At 35.2% G+C, this 16,430-nt stretch overlaps 1 long non-coding RNA gene across 3 annotated transcripts in view; it reads right to left on the reverse strand.

Moving 5' to 3' along the window:
* Positions 1–16,029, reverse strand: part of LOC116421434 — a 32,869-nt gene extending 16,840 nt beyond the window's left edge. For all 3 annotated transcript variants that reach the window (XR_004231792.1, XR_004231793.1, XR_004231791.1), the window contains exons 1-3: positions 15,208–16,029; positions 10,713–10,888; positions 7,793–7,908 (exon numbers count right to left, since the gene is read on the reverse strand). This is a non-coding gene — a long non-coding RNA (uncharacterized LOC116421434). The remainder of the gene's footprint in view (positions 1–7,792; positions 7,909–10,712; positions 10,889–15,207) is intronic.
* Between the last annotated feature and the right edge of the window lie 401 nt (positions 16,030–16,430).

Consider the following 16,430-nt stretch of genomic DNA (forward strand, 5'->3'; position numbering starts at 1 on the left):
TAAAGCAGCTGTTGCTCCTTTCCATTAGAGTAGACCTCAATCTTTAAAAAAAAAAAATGATGAACAAAAAAACAAAAAGAACTCTCACCATAGACAGATTTTATGGAGAGAGAGAAGAACAGATCGCAAATCCTGGGGCTCCTAAAGGCAAATCAACTCTAGATGAAGCCCCAAAGGGAGATATCAGCTGGTCCTCATTTCACAAGGCTTTCTTGGATGACTGCAAAAGGATCTTAAAAGAGAGTTAAAAGAAAAATGGTGAAAAGAAATATTGGAAGAAAGAAAAGAAAAAGCATATAATGCCCTACAAAATAGATATGAAAAAGATACAAATTCATTGAAAAACAAAATTTGTGAAATGGAAAAAAATGCAATGAACAAAACAATTCAATAGGCCAAATGCAAAAGGAGCTAAAAAAGATAACTGAAGTGAAAATAATACTAAAAATTAGAATTGAACAAATGGAAGTGACTGACTCAAAAAAATTTCACGAATCAATCAAACAAAAACAAAAACAAAATGAAAAGATAGAAGAAAATATGAAATACCTCCTTGGAAAAACAACTGAACTAGAAAATAGACCTAGGAGAGACAATCTAAGGATTATTTAACTTCCTGAAAATCATGATGAAAAAAAGAATCTAAATATTATCTTTCAAGAAATCAAGGAAAACTGCTCTGATATCTTAGAATCAGAAGGTAAAATAGTTATTGAATTCACCATTCACCTCTTGAAAGAAACCCCCAAACTAAATCTCCAAGGAATATTGTGGCTCAATTTCAGAACGATGGCACTGAGGAAAAGATATTGCAAGCAACCAAAAATAAACAATTTAAATGCTGAGAAACCACAATTAGGATTATCCAGGACCTGCCAGCTTCCATCTTAAAGAATCAAAGGGCCTGGAATCTGATATTCTGAACTTGGATTACAGCCAAGAATAAGCTATCCACCTAAATTGAATATTATCTTTCAGAGAAGAAGATAGACATTCAATGATATAAGTAAATTTCATCTATTTCTAATGAAAAAACCAGAACTGAACAAAAAATTTGACCTCCAAACACAGAACTCAAGAGAAACATAAAAAAGGTAAAAAGGAAAGAACTCTTGAGAGCTATATTTCTGTTATGGATATACTTAGAGAGTGTGGGTATAATTTAATTTTATTATGATAATATGAAAAAGAAACTAGAGGTAGAAAGGGGATTGTACTGGAAAAAGAGAAAAAAAGGAGGTAAAATTAGGGAAATTACATTTCACAAAGAGGCAAAAGAAGACCTATTATAATTAAGGGAAAGAAGGGGTGGGGATAAGCATTGTGTGAATCTTACTCTCATCAGATTTGGCTCAAAGAATATCAGACATATTTGGTTTCACAGAGAGACTTCTCTCATCTTATAGGAAAGTGGGAAGGAAAAGGGGAAAAGAAAGGGAAAGACTAATAGAAGGGAAAACAGAAGTATTAGGGGAAAAGTGTAAAAAGGGGGGAGGGGCTTTAAAGGGAGAGGGCTGTTTGAGGGAGATTGTGAAGACTGTGTTAGCACCCTGGATATGTTAGAATCAGCTGGAGTCAGGATCAGCAAAAGCCCTTGATCTTTATTCTTTTTGGATATGAATGGAATGGCGATACCAAGTGAGAGCAATCACAACACGAATCTGGCCAGGAGTGACTCTGGCTCTCTCACTCCACACCCTAAATCCTCCACCCAATCTCCTATACAACAGATAACACTTGCACAAAGTAGTGGGCAAGGCCATTCTTTCTCCATGCATATACTAACAGAGTATTGTCTAATTGATAATTAGCCTTAAGTGCTGGACCTCAGTGCATCTGCTCAGTTTCAGCCCATTACTGGAGGTGGCTATTTGAGTCATCAAAAGCAAAATACTGAGGAGGAGAGAAGGGGGAAAGGAAAGAGAAAAGCATAACTTAGGATAAATAAGATGGCAGGAAATACAGAATTAGTTATTTTAATTGGGAATGTGAATGGAATGAACTCTCCCATAAAATGGAAGTGGATAGCAGACTGGATTAAAAGCCAGAATACTACAATATGTTGTTTACAAGAAACACATTTAAAGCATAATGATATATATGGAGTGAAGGTAAAGGGCTGGAGCAGAATCTATTATGCTTCAGGTAAAGTTTAAAAAAATAAAAGCAGGGATAGCAATCCTGATCTCAGATCAAGTAAAAGCAAAGATAGATCTAATTTAAAAAAAAAAAAATAAGGAAGGAAACTATATTTTACTAAAGGATACCATAGATAATGAAGCAATATCAATACTAAACATATGCACCACGTGGTATAGTATTCAAATTCCTAGAGGAGAAGTTAAGAGAGATGCAAGAAGAAATAGACAGCAAAACTATACTAGTGGGTGATCTCAACTTTGCTCTCTCAGAACTAGATAAATTGAACTACAAAATAAGTAAGAAAGAAGTTGAGGTAAACAAAATGTTAGAAAAGTTAGGTATGATAGATCTTTGGAGAAAACTGAATGGAGACAGAAAGGAGTTTACTTTTTTTCTCAGTGGCTTATGGAACCTATACAAAAACTGACCATGTATTAGAGCATAAAAATCTCAAAATCAACTGCAAAAAGGTAGAAATGGTAAATGCATTTTTTTTTTCAGATCATGATGCAATAGAAATCACATGCAGAGGCAGCTAGGTGGTGCAGTGGATACAACACCAACACTGAAGTCAAGAAGAACTGAGTTCAAATCTGACCTCAGATACTTAACACTTCCTAGATGTGTGACTCTGGGCAAGTCACTTAGCCCCAATTGCCTCAGAAAAAAAAATCACATGCAATAGAAGGTCAGGAGAAAATAGACCAAAAATTAATTGGAAATTAAATAATCTAATCCTAAAGAATGAATGTGTTTCACCCAATCAACAACTTCATCCAAGAGAATGACAATAATGAGACAATATACCAAAATTTGTGGGATGCAGCTAATGTGGGTTATGAGGGGAAATTTTATATCTCTAGATGTTTGCTTGCATAAAATAGAGAAAGAAAAGATCAATGAATTGGGCTTATAACTAAAAAAGCTAGAAAAAGAACAAATTAAAAACCCTCAATTAAATACCAAATTTGAAATTCTGAAAATAAAAAGGGGAAGATTAATAAAACTGAAAATAAGAAAACTACTGAATTAATAAATAAAACTAAGAATTAGTTTTATGAAAAGAAAAAACTAAATAGATAAACCTTTAGTCAATTTGATTAGAAAAAGGAAAGAAGAAAATCAAATTGTTAGTCTCAAAAATGAAAAGGAAGAACTTCCCACCCATGAAGAGAAAATTAGAGCAATAATTAGGAGTTATTTTGCCCAACTATATGCCAATAAATTTGATAATTTAAATGAAATAGAGGAATATTTACAAAAATATAGATTGCCCATGTTAACTGAAGAGAAAATAAATTATTTAAATAGTTCTATTTTAGAAAAAGAAATAGAACCAGCTATTAATCAACTCTCTAAGAAAAACATTTACAGGGCCAGAGGGATTTACATGTGAATTCTATCAAACATTCAAAGAACAATTAATTCTAACACTATATAAACTATTTGAAAAAATAGCGAAAGAAGGAATCCTATCTGATTCCTTTTATGACTCAGATATGGTGCTGACAGCTAAACCAGGTAGGTGAAAACAGAGAAAGAAAACTATAGACCAATTTCCCTAATGAATATTGATACAAAAATCTTAAATAAAATATTAGCAAAGAAATTACAGAAAGTCATCCCCAGAATAATACACTATGACTAAGTAGGATTTATATCAGGAATGCAGGAATGCTCAATATTAGGAAAACTATTAGCATAATCAACAATATTAATAACCAATTAATAGAAATGATATGATTATCTCAATAGATGCAGAAAAAGCATTTGATAAAATTGATCACCCATTCCTATTAAAAACACTAGAGCATTTAGGAATAAATGGACTTTTCCTTAAAATGATCAGTAGCATCAATTTAAAATCAAAGTAGATTGATACTATTTACTTTGGATATAAAACTCAAGGATTATATCTGAGATTACAAATGTTTATGGGGGATGGTAGTGGTAATACTTTTGCACAATTTTGAACACAGTAGTTGGTGCAAAAGAGCAAGTAATTGCATTTTAAAAATTCATTTAATTTCATTGTGAAATTAATGAGCAAAAAATAATAGTTTAATACACAAGATGGAATAGAACAACAGATAAAAACAGAAATCTTCATTTCATACAGCTTACCCTTCTTCTAAACATATAATAAATTCAACATATTACTTAAATTTTTTTCTGATGAAGGTAATTATCTCATTAATTTAGAACAAAATTTTTTCAGAAAAAAAGATGGCTAGTATTTCTCAAATATAGTCAAATTTATAAGAACACAAGTCATTCTTCAGCTGATAAAAGCACAAAAGATATGAAGAGGCAGTTTTCAGAAAAAGAAATCAAAGCTATCTGTAGACTCTAATCACTCTCTCTAAATCACTATTGATTAGAGAAATACAAATTAAAACAGCTCTGAAGTATCAGAAATAGTTGGTAAAACAAGGTTCTGTAAAAGATTGGAATGGAAGGGAGAGAATCAAAGACATAGGGGAAAGTGTTATACTTGGATAAAACAAGGAATATTTTTCCTCTTAGGAACTATTTGTCTTTTCTTTTTCTTTTTAAGTCTCTTTCCATTGGCTCCAACCCCTCTGCCTACAAATAGTTTTATCTTTCTCTTCTCCGACTTTTTTCAGTATTGTCATACCTTTGAGCAATACCTCATCTTTCCATAACTGCCAAGTTTCTTGGGGAAAAAAGCAATACTTACTTTCTCCATTTTGTTCCTTAATCCTTTGCAATCTGTGATCTTTTACCACCATGCTCCTGAACCTGAATTTTCTTGAACTATTGACCACCTTGCCCCTCTTTAAATTTATTTCACCCTTGGATTTTGTTTGGTTCATCTATCTTTCTGACTATTCATTGTTTTTGAGATTTTTCTTTTGTTATTGTTGTTTTATTCTCGGATATGTTTTTTTTTTTTTAACACTGGTCATTCTTCCTACCTCTTTTCTTAAATGTAGAAATTCTTCAAGACTTCTTCCTTGACTATTCTCTTTTCTTTCTATAAATGCTTTCTTTTGGTGATTTTACCTAGTCCATTGTCTTACACTGTGACCTGGATATGGATAACTCCACGATCTATATAGTTACAACTCCAGCTTTATTCTGAACATCATACCTACAATTCTAACGGGGTGTTTAAAAATATCCCAAAACTTAGTATTTCCCAAATTGAAGTCAGTTTCTGTAGTGTTCTTCTTTTCTAAAATATAATCGTACTCTGGGAGCAAGTTTCTTGGGGAGCTTCTGGAGGAAGCCTTAGTTTTGGTTCATAGTAATAATCACCTCAAATGCAGTCAGCTATTAAAAGTTCAGTCCTTTATTATTTCCTTCAAAAGAGCCCTGTAAGTTTTCCCTGGTTTCGAGAGCTCTTGTTGCTAGACCTTTGCCTCTGCCTCTGCCTCTGCCTCTGCCAGCTTCAGCCTCCAGCGCCCTCTGAATCCTGGCTCTGAATCTCCCGACTGAATTCTGGCTCTCAATCTCCCCAACTGACTCCTGATTGAGGCTCATCCTTTTATATGCTCTTTTAGAGGTGTGAACTCAAAAGCTGACTCAGAGAGTGGGATTGTGGATTCCTGACTTGTGAATCTCAAATGCTAATGTGTGAACTAATGTGTAAACTCTTAAAGGTGTGAAAGGTGTGAACTCTGAACTAGAGAACTGCTAAGCACAATGCTAAAATTAAACAACTGACATCACTTTGTAAGAATTCTAACAAGTATCTCCCTATTTCCTACCTCTCCAAATTAACTCCTCATTATCAGTTTTCTTATTTATGTTTATTGTACTGTTATTCTCTGAGTTACTCAAGTTTCAGATTTATACTTATCTTCAACTTCTTCCTTACCTTTTAAAATCCGCCTCTGACATACTATCATATAGATTTTTACTACCTCAAATCTCAAATCTATCTCTTGCTTCCCATTTCCACCACAGTTGCTCTTCTTCAGGGTCTCACTTCTTCCTACTTACATAAATGTTGTATCTTGCAGCTCTTTCAGTTTAAATGTTCCTGGGCCCTTTAATCACTTCTTAAAGTCTATAAGTACTACTACTATTACAGGTCCATCTATTTCTGATCTTTGTTTCATGCCCTTGACAAAAGAATGAAACAATTTTTTAGCCAGAATAAGAAGTTTTTAACTAGAGTAATAGGTAGTAATTCATTGCTAAGTCCTGGACAACTTCTTTTAGGCAGGCATGACCTGGATTACCAAGGAAAATCCATGAGGAGCCAAGGAAGGGTAAACCACTTAAGACACCAAAGTGGAAACCTCTTCAGCTGGAAAACGGGGAGCAAGATGAGTCATATGGATCATGGGACAGAACCAATTAAGTCACTTTTCATCCATCACAGTATGGAGTTGGCAGGATGAGAGATGATGAAAGACTGGAGAAGGGAAGCCATTGAAGAAAAAGGAAACAGTCCAAATCAAAAAGGACAGAAAGGTAGTCAAACATCCTCTAGAATAAAGTATCAGAGAATACTTATTATCAGAGAATCATTATTAAGAAGCAGTGTGTTATTGAGGAAAGATCACAGAATTTGAAGTCTGAGGACCTGAATTCAACTGCCTGTTCTATTATTTCATAACTGTGTGACCTTGTTTATTGAGATTATTTTGCTCCCCTTGGCTTATGCTCTTCATCTGTCAAATGAAAGCAGTTAGTTCAAATCATAACTCGGGCATTAACCAGATCTGTGACCACGGGCAGGTCACTGACCATCTTTCAATGACAGTTTCCTTCTCTTTCTCCCTGTCCCTCCCTCCCCCCTCTCTATTTCTGTCTCCCTCCTTCCACCTTTTCTCTCCCTCTCTCCTCTCTGTTTCTCTCTCTTTTCCTCCTTCTCCTCCCTCTCTCTTCTTTCTTCCCTCTCTTTCCCTCCCTCCCTCCTCTCTGTTTCTCTCTGTCTCCCTCCTTCCCTGTCTTTTTTCCTCTCTTTCCCTCTCTCATTCTCTTTTCCCCTCTCTCACTCTCTTTTTCCTCTCTCTCCCTCTTTTCCCCCCTTCCTCCTTTTCTCTTTTCTCCTCCCCCTTCCCTCTCTCTCTCTCTCTCTTTCCCCTTCCTCCCTCTCTCTCGTTTTCTCTCCCTCTCTCTTTTTACCCTTCCTCCTCTTTCTCTTTTTCTCTCCCTCTCTCTTTTTCCCTTTCTCTCTCTTTCCCTCCCTCCTCCTCCCACTCTCTTCATGTGTGTATATGTGTATCCATATCCCCTTATCTGGGGATAATAATAGCACTTATCTCACAGGGTTATTGTTAGGCTCAAATGAGATTGTATAAAGCACCCTTGTGAACTTTAAAAGCTCTCTATAAATGCCAGCTATTCTAAGGTCTCTTCCAGTTCTAAATCCCTTGACCTTAGAGTAAGTAACTAAGCTACTTTTACAAGTCACTGAAAGTTAAGGCAAGATTATAGTTTGAAAACACCATAAGACTAAAAAGGTTTTTTTCCGGTCCTTCTCTCTTTCCTCTCATCATCCACCCCCCAAAAAGGGAAATAACATATCTTTAAAAGAAACAGTTAACAATAATTATACTTAACTGATGCCCAGGAAATTAAAAAGGAAGAACATTTGAATAGATAGGAGAAAAGAACTCCAATTTCTTGCAAAGAACTTATAACAGTGCTGAAAATAGAGACAGGCACTGACCTGTGGGATGGATAAACAGCAGTAGGGAATGGTCTGACAGCAACTACTGAGAACCACAAATGATTTGCTTTAACTGGGCAATGGGGAGAGAAACTAGGCAACCATAATCACAGGCCCTGCAAAGAAGGGTCAAGAAATCATTTGAGGAAGACACTATTTGAGGGAGCAGATGAGGTCATGGTTAGTTTCACAAAGGCAGTATAAAGCACTATATAGATAGAGATATATCTATCTATATAATGATACATATAAATATAACAAATATACACATATATATGTACAGTATATAAACATATAATATATACACACTGAACATTAACATTGTATATACATATATACACATACACATTTATATATATATTTAAATCATAAAAGAAGATCTATATTACACACACATACATTTTATATATACAGATATACACATACACATTTACATGTAGATTTTTAAATCATAAAAAGATCTGGGGAGAATAATTTCAATGATATATAGATTAACAGAACTATGATATTTAACAAACACTTGGGAAATCACTTCCTCCTTTTTTTTCTTCCTGGAAAAGGAAAAGTTTGAAGAAGCACTAATACAATATACAGGGAAAAAAAAGTGCCAGAGTTAGTAAATGGAAGTTATATTTCTGAACCCTTAACCCTAGAGTGAAGAATAGGCAGGATACCAAAGAATTCCAATAGCATTTCTTAAGATACTGATTGTCCAAGAAATAAATGTTGGACATTTAAGTACAGAAGAAGAGTCAAAGATTCAGAATGTCTGTATTAAAATCTTTGTGAGATTGTGGCAATTGTCATGAAAAAGAATGGATAAGAGGAACATGCTGGTACATCTTTTCTATATCTCCTATAACAAAGCTTTTACACCTTTTAGAGGTAATGGATTTATCTTCCTCTGCCACCAAATTTATTCTAGAGAAAACCTTAAAAAAAAGTTTTCAAAGCCAAGGCCAGAATTGTCTAGAGTTCTTATCTTTAAAATTTTTAATTTAATGTAAGAGTTTATAAAATTCATGCCCTAACTACACTCACTAAATTCACACATGCAGGTCAATGAAGTCAACTAGTTTTAGAACATGGAAAGGATAATCTGACCAGAAAGCCAATTGCTCCAGAATGCCTTTCCTGACCATTGTAGTCACTTATTATGCTATGAAAAGGATTGGATTTAGTCAGGAGATTTTGGCTTGTGTTCTCTTCTACCACTTAATAATCTCTATGAACCTGGGCAAGTCACTTAAATTCCCTGGGAGGTTAATTTAATTATAAATAATATGAGAGAATTTGACTAAATGGCCTCTGAGGTCCCTTCCAGCTCCAGTTACATGATCCAAGGATTCTAAATCACTTCCCTTTTCTGAGCCTATTTTCTCTTCTGCATTTAATCCTAGGTTAAAGAGATCCTCCAAGAGATGTTAGTTAGTTGCTATGCAAGAGGGAATAGCATCTTGGGAACTTATAATTAATTATCATATTTAAAGGAGTCTGTGTGAAACACTCTTTGATGAAGATACTATGACTGTTAATTTTCATAGAGAAGAAGTCTATGAGAGACTATAGTAAACTGCAATGACAGAACAAATCTGTGAGGGACTTGATGAATTTACTGGGAAAGTGTAAAGTTTATTTAACTGATTCTGTGGAGAAGGCCTTCTGAGAACTGAGAGACTTCAACTCTCATTCTAGGAGAACTAGACTGCTGATTAGTGTTTTTAACAGGTTAGCAATTGCAGCTGTTGGTTAGAAACAAAACTCCTCACCTACCTACCCACTCCCACCTCCAAAAATACAGAAGTGATTATGACTTTCTCAGTCAATACATGGAAATATTTATCTATGTTTTGATATTTGTTTTTCTTAATAAATTATGTAATTTATAACATTTGTGTCTTTTTAAGCCTATAAATTTGGGACTTGATACATCAGAAAGGATCCCCAGTTTTACAGGGGAGATAAGGAGGGAGTTTAGAATTAATAAATTAATAAGGGACATTTTATATATTTTAATACTAAAAGATATGAAATGAAATTATTTCAGAAAATATTAAAAGTGGGTTAGCAAAAACTCCTGCAATATGTAAGATGAGGGAGTTGCTCTAGATTAGTGGTATCAAACTCAAAATGTACATAAACCCTGTGGGTTTCATGTTGATGTAGAAAACTAAATATTATCTATATTTTGTTACATTTTAATTTGTTTTGCCAAATAGATCTACACCATATTAAAATTTAATTGGGAACTATCTTGAGAATGTTATGGGCTCTCAGACTTTTTTTTTTTTTTTTTTGACATTTCTGTTCTAGGTGATCTCTGTGGCCCTAGCTCTAAATTTTATGATCTTGCTGTGATCTTTCTCTTCCCAATTCTTGCATTGTTTACTTTCTGGGCCTTTCATTTATTTTGTCTTATTCGTATAATTCTTTGCATCTTATTTAGTTTGTATTTCTAAGGACAGGGATTTGTGATTATATATCCAACATAGATCCTAACACAATGATGTGTTCAAGTTAGCTGTTTCATCAATATTTTGTTGATTGATAATCTTGTTGGGCTCAGATTGAATTCTGAAAATGTGGGTTTTGGAGAATGTCAGAAGAAGTAGTGTTAAAATGAAGTCATATAAGACTATTCTCCAACTATTCTCCAATAGCATGAGTTAGACAAGTTTCTACACAATGAACCTCACTAATTTTGGTGTTGGAAAAAAACAAAGCAGACTTTAAGCGTAGAATAGTAAATGTGGGGAAAACTGCTGGAGGGGGCTTGGCTGAACCTTTCCTAATTTGAATGTTACACATCAAAATAGAGCCAGCAAAGGCAGGTCTCAGTTTGACACAGAAACCACAGTGAAGCTCTCTCGGAGAGAAGATACATGTCAGTTGGTAATGTTAACAGGCTCATTTGTGATACCTGGAAAACCGGTTTTACTGGCTTCTGTTATGAGGGGCGGGGGGGTCATCAGGCTGTCTTCCTGGAGTCTCCCCAGAGGGCTCATTCTCAGGGTCAGGGGGAGCTAGGTGAAGGGAACTTCATGAAGTGGGCTCCTGGATCATTCAAAGATGTCCCTTTCATTTGTTAAAGTGATTCTGAAAGAAAGAATAGTAAAATTAGCCAAGCTCTCACCCTCAGGTCCTGAACTCAAAGCGCATCCTAGGCTTCCAAGGAGCTTAACAAGTAACACCTGCCCTGAAGTTGGCTTAAGACTTAACTCAGAAAGCCAAAGCTACTGAATTTACATGTAATTAAAGCCTCTTGTAGTAGTTCTAGCTTCCTACTAGAGTCCTGGTTACAGAGTGGTTGAATTCTCTTATCATATTGTTTTCTTCTGCTTTCCCCCAGTGTATTTATCCAATGAGCTTGATGAGGAAAGATTTAAAGATCTGGAGGTATTTAACATGAATTTTAAAAAAAGCTAAATGATAACTTAATAACCATTTTATAACATAGGTAGCAAAGTGGATAGAGGGCTGGGCCTGGAATCAAGAAGACTATCTTCCCGAGTTGAAATCTGGCTTCAGACACTTACTAGCTATGTGACCCTGGGCAAGTCACTTAATTATATTTGCCTCAGTTTCCTCATCTGTAAAATAAACTGGAGAAGGAAACAGCAACTCCCTCCAATATATCTGCCAAGAAAACCCTAATTGGGTCACAAAGAGTTAGACATGATTAAAACATAAATGAATAATAACAAAATCATATCAGGAATTTTAAGAGGCCATTAGTCAATGTGGTTTTTTTTTTTTTCATTTATAGCAGATTATTCAGCTAAAAAAAAAGCTACCTTTTTGATCACAGAGGATAATAAAACCCAATGTTTTGCATAAAGCAGGCAACTGGTAAATATTATTCGATGCTATTGTAAAACACTAAGCATGTACTTTAAGAAATCATGGAATATCATATTTAAAGACTAAACTGTCCTACTTGATACATGTAGAGCCACCTATAGAAGGCGACTAAATTGGATAACCTACAGAAGTATTTTTCATCTCTCACCATAGGATAATTTTTTCATACTAAAAATGTCAGTTCGACAGTCAAGTGTAGTTGTAAGCAGACTTCAACCATTTTCGTTTGATAATATTTATTAAACATCTACCGTATGCAAAGTACTGTATTTGTTGGGGTTTTAAAGACAAAATGAGATAGTACTAAAGAATGTCTTAAAGGAGCTTGTATCAGTTTGGAAGATACTGCATCAGATACACATTTAAATAACTATTAGGTCATTCAAAGAGGGAGAGAGCATTAACTGGGGTGGAAGAGGTAATGTGGACAGACAATGGGAGATAGTACTTGTTTGGAGGTTTAAAGGAAAATAACTATTTAAAGAAGGAGAGATGAGGTGAGAGTACATTTTTGAAAGGGGCAAATGAAAGATGATACCTTCTTACCACCTTTGATTTACCCTTTTCCTATATCCAATATATCACCAAATCTCTTGATTTTTTTTTTTTTTTGCAAATGTTTCTCAGAACCAGTCCTTTTTTTATTCTCACCTCTTCAAGACTGCCTGATGCTCAAGTTGTTCTCCTTGCTCAGAATGCCCTCCTCTCAGCTTCTCTAAATTTAATCAATTCAAGTTTCACCACAAGTTCTACTACCTCAAGGAAATCCTTCCTAGTTGAGCCCAGATGATGTAACTAGGTGTAACTACACCATCCTTTCTTCTATCATTGCCTTTACAATCCCTATCATGTGTTTGTTTTCCTGTTTGGTTCATCTTTGTCAATTGAGAGGGAATATGATACAAAAGATAGTGAGGGAGTCACCATTGGACACACGGAGGACTTGTGAAGTTGGAATGGTATGAATTTAGTTCTCCTGGATGTTGTTAGTGCCATAGTAAGAGCAAGGAAGAGTATGAAAGCTCATTTAAACTTAAAGGGCATCCCCTCACACTACACAGAGAAAATGAAGTATCTTACTCAATATGATCTAATGAGTGGTCACTGAAGAAGAGAAGGTTGGACTCTTTGGGCCTGCACATTTCCCTTCTCCCCCCCAATTCTTCAAATTTTTGGTTTAAGGAAGTTCAAAGCCTTGTTTTATCTCATCTAGAACTTTCCCAATCAATCTATCTTTCCTTGTATTTTTCTAATTTTTTCCTCATGTGTTTTTGGTCATTTCTAGGGAATATACAATCTCCAATATTCCCATTTTAAGCAGGTTGGTTCATCTGACCCTTTGTTTTTGATGTTTACAGAGAAGGGACTTCTTTTTTTTTTCTGCTTTCTAACCTTTTATTTGATTCCCAAAGACAGATCCCTAAACTCCATTTTCCATTCAATCTATTTACCATTTCCTGGTTCATATGGTCAAGTCCCAGCCTAGCTTTCAGTTCCTTGACAGACACACCCACTACCTCAGTATAATACCAGCAAAGGAGAATAATAAGCAACAGAATGTGCCAAACAGTATGAGCTTAAGTTTTGAAACAGCATTGGGTTTTGTTTTTTTTCTCACTTAGCTAGTTCATCTCCCTTCTCTATGCTGATAGATGTACATATTGTGCTTTCTGTTTTGAAAAACATTTGTGCAGATGGTAAAGAGTAGGCATTTAAGATATAAATACCATGAGAATCTGTATGAGAAGACACATACAGTGACTTAAAAATAATCTTCAAAACATAGCTACCAATTGCCCAATGTCTGCCAAGAATCTTATTTGGCATCTGCCTAACCTCTGTCATCCCCAGTTAAGTTTTTATATAGAGATTTGTGCTTATGGTCTCCAAATAATGGGTTCTCAGGTTCTTGATATTTCCAAGTCTCTGAATCTTTTTTTTTTTTTTGAGACCATCCTTCCCAGTTTTTATTAGACATTTCTCTCTATAACCCAGGAGCTCTTACCATTGTAGTATCATTGATCCTCTCGGCAATGTGGTGAAACCTAAGGACCCTTTTCTAGAATAATGTTTTGCACTTAGAAAATAAAATTTGAAGAATTATAAAAGAAACCAATTATTTTGAAAAAAAAGTATATATATGTATATGTGTAAATAAACATACGGAGGCACAGACATACACACATTTATATTTCCTATCCAAGTTAATAGGCCTTCTTAAATTGGTCCATAGATAGGGGTGGGGTAAGAGATTGGGAGGCATGAGGTCTCTAGATTCTAAGTAAATAATCTCCACTCTAGTATTATGAGGACAATCTCCGGATTCCTGACCATTTCTGTAGGCATCATAGGTAAAACTCTAAGAGATCTCCAGACCCTCCTTTGAAAATATCTCAACCCTTATTATCTTCATAGATCATCTTGCTTCCAAGTTTCACTGTAGCATAGAGATAGCCCTTAGATTCTCAAAGGCTTTAATAGGATGACATAAACTCTGGCAACATTTACCAAGCTGGAAAGTTTATAATCTCGGTCTAGTGATAGCTCATGTATGAGTTACTTTAAGATTAATCTAGATAAGCTCAGAGAGCATAGGATGAGATTTTATATATATATATATATATATATACACACACACACAGAGATACATATAAGCATATTTGTGTATATATGCATATGTGCATATATGTACATATACATGCATACATATATATGTGCACACACAAATATATTTAGTGTAACAGCTCACATAGACCACTTACTGTAGAATTAGGATTTACAATTTTTTTTGGTGGAGCGAATACCCTTACCTATGAAAATATTGTATCCTTGAAGTGTTGAAGTTCTATTATTACTTATACTTATAGGTCTACATGTGTTATACTTCTCTACAAAAGTCAACAATTACTGAGTAATTGGAGAGAGAAAGGGAATAGTAGAGATGACCTCCATTTCTAAGGAACTTAAAATATTATTACAAAGCAAAGATATTTAAAGCATGCCTCAGCATATAAGGCACAAAAATGTGCGAGTAAATAAGTCATTTTAGTTGTACAGAGATACCCCATGAATTTCTAGAGGAAATGAAGTATTTAGATGTGGGTGGGGTTTGTCATAAGAATACTCTATTGGAGAGTAGTTTTGTATTATCAGAGCTGGTCAGACAGTATGTTAGAGAATAAAAAAGGCAGAGCAATAGAGAGAGTCCTGGGCTGGGAGTCAAGAACATCCATCTTCCTGAGCTCAAAGCTAGCCTTGGACACTTACTAGCTGTGTGATCTTGAGCATGTCATTCAACCTGTTTGTCTCAGTTTTCTCATCTGTAAAATGAGCAAGTGGTATGACACTCCAGTATTTTTGCCAAGAAAACCCCAGATGAGGTCATGAAGAATCATATGTGACTGAAATGATGAACAACAATGAAGGTATTTAAATTGAGAAGTATAGAGGCTCAAAATGGGGATGTGTACTGAAAATGACAAGCAGGTTTATCTCACTAGAACTCTGATTTAAAATCAAAGGGTCTGAGTTTGAATCCTTGGTTTACTACTCACGTGTGACCTTGAACACCCATTTCTCCTTTCTTGACCATAGCTTCTTCATCTGCAAAATAAGAATCTCGAGCTGGAGGATTCCTTTACTTATTCGCTTTACTTATTCATGTCTAATGTCAGAAGTGGTAGAGACAAGTGGTAGCAGGCCTTGAAGCACAGGACTGGGAATCTGGATTCATTATGAAAGCTAATGAGGAGGCACCAACATGAGTAAAATGTGTGTTGATGAGGCTGCCTCTAGAAACCTCTAGATGGTGTAGGATAATGGCTATGATTATTTTTTCCCATTTCCTTGGATTTAAAGAGATCATTAGACTTTCAATGAAAGAGTATTGGCTTTGAGTCCTAATTCTGATGCTTATTAGCTGGCAAACTCTCTGAATTGCATGTGACCTAGGACTTTGGTCTTTGTGCCTGCAAGGCCTGGGTTCAATCATAGATGGAAGTGAGAATGCTGCTCAATCATCTTGTGCTCAAGAGGCTGGGGTGGCTCTGAAACTTTTCTCCCTAGAAGGCTGAGGTCCTGAGTCATTGCCCAAGTCGGTTCCACTCTCTAGGCTCTCCTCATCTCCAGTGCTTGGGATCTGTATATTTAAAACTCAGTTCAGATATCATCACCTTCATGAAGCACATTTCCTTGATTCTCCCTGATACTGAGAGATAAATAAGTGGCACAATGGATAGAATATTGGGCCTGGAATTCTGAAGACCTGAGTTCAAGTCTGACTTCAGATACTGAATAGTTGTGTAATCCTCAGAATTACTTCTGACTTAATCCCTTTTTTTCTGTTTCTTCACATGTAAAATGGGACTCTTCCTCCCAGAGTTGTTATGAGAATGAAATGAAACAATATATAAAAATGCTTTGTGAATTTTCAAGCATTTGATAAATGTTAGCTATATTATTATTTCCTCACAACAATTCTGAGAGAAGGGCTATTATTGTCCCCATATTACAGGCAGAGGTTATTTACCCAGGGTGACTGTTAGTAAAGTTTCCCAGGCAAGACCTGAAATCATTCTAATTCCTAATTATGGTAATTCCAAATTCAGCATTGTATGCATTATGTCACCCAGCTACTTTGTATACTGTATAGTATTGTATGCTGTAAAATATTTTGAAAATGTGATTTATTGTCATGACCATCATTATTTTTCATCAAGCTCACAGGCAATATGGAGTATTGGAAAGGATACTAGATTTTGAACCAGAAGATTGGGGT

The sequence above is a fragment of the Sarcophilus harrisii genome, chromosome 2, assembly GCF_902635505.1.
Source record: "Sarcophilus harrisii chromosome 2, mSarHar1.11, whole genome shotgun sequence".
In the NCBI taxonomy this organism is placed as follows: Eukaryota; Metazoa; Chordata; class Mammalia; order Dasyuromorphia; family Dasyuridae; genus Sarcophilus; species Sarcophilus harrisii.